This window comes from Lupinus angustifolius, chromosome LG11, assembly GCF_001865875.1.
Source record: "Lupinus angustifolius cultivar Tanjil chromosome LG11, LupAngTanjil_v1.0, whole genome shotgun sequence".
Taxonomy (NCBI): Eukaryota; Viridiplantae; Streptophyta; class Magnoliopsida; order Fabales; family Fabaceae; genus Lupinus; species Lupinus angustifolius.
Window position 1 is genome coordinate 14,413,300 of NC_032019.1, and position 6,164 is coordinate 14,419,463.

Consider the following 6,164-nt stretch of genomic DNA (forward strand, 5'->3'; position numbering starts at 1 on the left):
TATATATATATATATATCAAGTTTCATTATCATTTGAACTTTTAATGCAATTGTTTCATAAATATAAATGTAACTTTATAATTTATGTGCAATTTTGGAAGTCATAGATATGTATAATATTATAATTTGTTAGATGTTTGGAATTATTGTATGATAGATTTATTAAACACCAAAGTTATCATATCTTTATGTTTATTTAATTCCAATTGCATGATCATATTTCATTTGTTTGGAATTATTGTATGATATATTTATTAATCACGAAAGTGGCCAATTCTTTATGTTCATTTAATTCCAAATTGTATGATCATATTTCATTTGTTTGAAATTATTTTATGATAGATTTGTTAATCACCAAAGTGGTCAAATCTTCATGTTTATTTAATTCCCAAATTTATGATCATATTTTGTTTACTCATTAATTTGATACTAATATTGATAAAATAATCATTGGTTCATGAGTAAATTGAAATTCATTATCATAAAACAATTAAGAATCGTCCAAAAATTGATTATTTTTACTTATAATCAATCAACATGAATATTGGTAATATATATATGCATCATTAGCGATATTTATATATCCAAAGATAGTAAATGTTTCTAATATATGTATGTATCAATGCCAAATTATGTGAATTTCTTTTAGTATCATTATGTCTACTATGGTATATTGATGGATTACCAAAATGTAGACATTAATATACACTTATGAAGTAATCTGAATTAATTTAGCATGTAACTCAAATCCTTAAAGTTTTTGTTTATTTTTATTAATTGCATTACATGTTGCATTGCATTCGCAATTCTCATATGTTCCAACTTTCAATGGACTTAACTTCTCTGAATGGAGTGAACAAATCCAATTTTACTTTGGGGTAATGCATTTGGAGTTGTCACTTAGAGAAGATAAACCAAGTGTTATTACTAATATAAGCATTGAAGAACACAAAGTTCATTATAAGAATTGGGAAAAATCAAATAGATTGAGTTTAATGTATATACAAATTAGTATTGTTGGCAACATTAAGTTTGCTCTTCCTAAAACTGAAAGTGCTAAAGAAATGTTGAAGTTTGTGGAAGAGCGCTCCCAAACTGCTGACAAGTCTCTTGTTGGGACACTGATGAGTACATTGACCACCATGAAATTTGATGGTTCTCGTGCTATGCATGAACATGTCATTGAAATGACAAATATTGCAACAAGACTTAAGACATTGGGATGGATGTGGATGAGAACTCTCTTGTGCAATTTATATTAAATTAATTACCCTCTGAATATGATCATTTCTAAATGAACTATAACACCATGAAAGATATATGAAATGTGCATAAATTGCATAGTTTGTTAGTTCAAGAGGAAACCATAATGATGAGCTAAGGAAATCATTCCATCAATTATGTTAATCACCAAGGAGCTAGAAATAAAGTTAGTAAGAAACATGAAAAGAAAGAGAAGAGATTCTTAAAGATGAATGAGTCCTCTTCTCAAATCCACAAGAAGGAACATCATGATAACATATGTTGTTTCTATAGAAAGATTGGATAATTCCAAAAGGATTTGTCCAAAATACAAATGTTGTTTTGAAAAGAAAGGTAAGCCTAGTGCTTATGTATATTTTGAATCAAACTTAGCAGACGTTCCTTATATTACTTGGTGGATTGGCTCTGAGTGTACTTCTCATGTTTCTAATACTATGCATGGATTCATTACGACCCAAAATACAATACCAAACAAAAAATTTGTCTTTATGAAAAATAGAGTGAAGGGTCAAGTGGAAGTTATCGGGACTTATTGTTTAATCCTTGACACTGGATATCATTTAGATTTATTAAAACCCTTTATGTACCTAATATATCTAGGAATTTGGCTTCTTTATTTAAACTTGACGTTGTTTGATACTCTTTTAAATTTAGTAATGAATGTTTCAATTTGTATAAATATACTCATTTAATTGGTAATGATATATTATGTGATGAATTCCACAAGTTAAATTTTGATAATCTTTTTTCTAAAACACTTTTAACCTTGCATCATAACGTTAGAATTAAGCATGACTTAATTCATAAATGTTCTGCTTACTTATGACATAAACGTTTGGGGGCATATTTCCAAAGAAAGAAAGAAAAGATTAGTAAAGAATGGAATCTTTCTGGATTTAGATTTATTGATGTCAATATATGTGTGGATTGTATTAAAGGTAAATAAACAAAATACACAAACAAATGAGCCATAGGAAGCACTAAACTTCTTGAAATTATACACACAAATATTTGTGGATCTTTTGATGTTAGTTCTTTCAATAATGAAAAATACTTCATTACCTTCATTGATGATTATTCATGTTATGAACATATTTATTTATTATCTGATAAATCTCAAGCGTTAACAACCTTAGAGATTTACATTATTGAAGTTGAAAGACAATTAGATAAAAAGTTGAAAATTATTAGTTTTGATCAAGGTGGTGAGTATTATGGAAGATATGATGAAAATGGACAACATCCAGGTCCATTTGCTAAATTCCTTAATAGTCGTGGCATATGTGCACAATATACAATGTCAGGTACACCACAACAAAATCGTGTATCAGAAAGGCGTAATAGAATATTGTTGAATATGGTTAGGAGTATGTTGAGTAATTCATCTGTACCTATTTCATTATGGACTTATGCTTTAAAGACCGCCATGTATGTATTAAAGATGGTTCCTAGTAACGTAGTTCCGAAGACTCCTTTTGAAATGTGGACAAAAAGGAAACCTAGTTTAAGGCATCTGCATGTTTGGGGATACCTGATGGAAATTAGAATTTATAATCCATAAGAATAGAAACTAGATGCAAGAACAATCATTGGTTATTTCATTGGTTATCCAGATAAATTAAAGGGGTATATATTTTATTGTCCAAGTTATACTACAAGAACTGTTGAAATTGGGAAAGCTAGGTTCATTGAGAATGATGAGATTAGTGGGAGTGAAACACCACGTATAGTGGAACTTCAAGAAATGAGGGTAAAAGTTTCATTTACTTGTGTCTCTAGTAATGTTATTCCTCAAGTTATTGAACTAATTAGTAATGATGAAGAACAACAAAATAATCTCATTACTGAAAATGAAGTTGATTAACCTATATTAGAAGAACCACAAGAGATAGCATTAAGAAGATCTCGAAGAGAAAGATGATATGTTATTCCTGATGATTATGTGGTTTACCTACATGAATCAGAATATTACATATGAATTGAGAATGATCTGGTTATGTTTTCACAAGCCATGGAGAGTGATAATGCCGATAAATGGTTAAATGCCATGAAAGTTGAGTTAAATACTATGAAACAAAATGAGGTTTGGGACCTTGTTAAGGTACCAGAAGATTGCAAAAAAGTTGTAAGTGGCTTTTTAAAACCAAATGTGATTCTTATGGTAACTTAGAATATTATAAGGTCAGACTTGTAGCAAAAGGCTATACTTAGAAAGATGACATTGACTACAAAGAGACATTTTCATCAGTCTCTAAGAAATACTTACTTAGGATTATCATGACATTGGTGGCTCATTATGATTTGGAGTTACACCAAATGAATGTGAAAACCGCCTTTCTAAATGGGGATTTAACACAAAAAGTGTATAGGGATCAACCAATGGGATTCATAGAGAAAGGAAAAAAACACATGGTGCGTAAACTTAAGAAATCAATATATGGACTTAAACAAGCTTCGTGACAGTGATATGTTAAGTTTAATGATATTATCGCATCCTTTGGGTTTAAGGAAAATATTGTTGATCGATGTATATACCTAAAGGCCAATGAGAATAAGCTTATCTTCTTGGTTCTATATGTTGATGACATCTGGCTTGCAAGTAATGATCTTGGTCTTTTAAATGAGGCTAAATGTTTCTCTTTAAAAAAATTGAAATGAAAGATATGGGTGAGGCAAGCTATATGATTGGAATATAAATAATTTGTGTTAGATCACAAGGACTTATAGGTTTGTGTCAGAAAGCATATATTAATAAAATTTTAGAGAGATTCAAAACAGATAAATGTTCAACTTCTCTCGTTCCAATTTAGAAAGGAGACAAGTTTAGTATCGTGTAAAGTCCAAAGAATGATTTGGAACGGAAGCAAATGAAAGAAATTCCTTATGCATTTATAGTTGGGAGTTTAATGTATGCTCAAACTTGTACGCGACCAGATATTAGTTTTTGCAATTTGAATGTTAGGAATATACTAGAGTAATCCTGGTATAGAATATTGGAAAACTGTAAAGAAAGTTTTGAGATACTTGCAAGGTACAAAGAATCACATACTTACTTATAGGAGGTCAAATCATCTTGAGGTGGTTGGATATTCAAATTCAGACTTTGACGGATGCATAGACACAAAAAAGTCTACTTTGGGTTATGTATATTTATTACTTGGAGGAGTTATCTCATGGAAGAGTGTGAAGCATACTGTCATTACTGCACCCACTATGGCTACATAACTTTATTTCAGGACTTGAGGTTGTCTAAAATATTGCCAAGCCGCTGAAAATTTATTGTGATAAGTCACAACAGTCTTCTTTTCTAAAAACAATAAGTATTCAAAAGGTGCTGAACATAGGAGGTAAAATACTTTGTCGTTAAAGAAGAAGTTCAGAAACTTAGAGTGTCAATTGAGCATATTAGCACTACCCTTATTATTGGGAATGCTCGAAATATGTTATTGTGTTAGTCCCACATTGCCTAATACTAGCATAGAGTATAGTATCAATGTTATATATTGGACTCAAGTTCCATGTTGTAATGTGTACCAGATATAAGCACTAAATATAAACATTCAATGTGAAGGTGGGCCCATGGGTGTGCTATGGTTTGTAATCTTTATTCTCTAATAATATTTTGGTAGCCGCTCAACGCTCCCAGAGACGTAGTCACAATTGGCTAAAGCCCGTTAGAAAATTCTCTTGTTTCTTCTCTTCTATTTATTATATGTACTTTATTTAATTGCTTATGGCGAACGCTGCGCAATGGTCGCTTCCGCTGCACCAACAATTGGTATCAGAACCAATTGGTAGATGGCTCTTGACCGAGACGCCAAATTATGGCAAAGAGGGTGAATGGGTTGAAGGAGAAGAAAACATGGCAGAACTGTGGTGTGGTCGATATATGTTGATCCAGAATCCTAGAATTTCATGTACTAGGTTAGGTTCAAGGTGGAGATAGGGACTCATGTGTTGAGTTTGACCCAGAGACAGGTGCTAACAACATCTCTCTAGATTTTGAGAGAATGTTCTCATTTGAGATGAGAAGTGAAATATCATAATGGCATGTTTGGGACATCATACTGAAGGATGTTAAATGTTAGCAGATCCACAAAAGCACAGAGACGCTAACTGACTTTGATGTAAGGTGTAACATGAGCATTGGCTTTGATGCAAGTTGTAACATGAACATTGGTAGAGATTCAAGATGTGATATGGGCATTGACTTGTATGCAAGGATGTGACACATGCACTAGTTAGCATTGATGCAAGGTATATGCTGTGAATATACTCCTTATGGTGGAGTATGATAGTTCTTTTAAACTAAAATTGTCAAAGTAGACAATGTTGGTAGCGGTTGAGGCTTTCCAAGAAAGCTCTAGGGTTCAGTGTGACTGAGTATTGAAGATGACGATTGTTGGTGAACTTTTGTTTAGATGTTCCAATATATCGAAAGACTTCCTAGCAATAGGTGGTTAGGCGGTGTGTTTCATTTGATGGCGGTTAGGAAGTTGCACTACAAGCTTGGAGAGCTGGGGTCTTGGTAACATCATTAAGGATACTCAGAAGGTCTATGTTGTAGGGGAGCAGTTAAAGAGAATTAGACTTAAGCAAGGTGAAGTCATATATTCGTGAAGGTGGAGATTCTTGTGTAGATTTCCTAAGGAGCGAGATATTCGCCTATTTCAAACAAGGTGGAGATTGTTGGGGATGTTTGAAATATGTAATTATATGAAGTCCCACATTTCCTAACATTAGAATAGAGTAGAATATCAATGTTATATATTGAACTTAGGTCCCTTGTTGTAATGTGCACCAGATATAAGTACTAAATAGAAACACCTTATGGGTTGGAATCCCATGGGTGTGCTAGGGCTTGTAATCCTTACTCTCTAATAATATATTGGTAGCCGCTT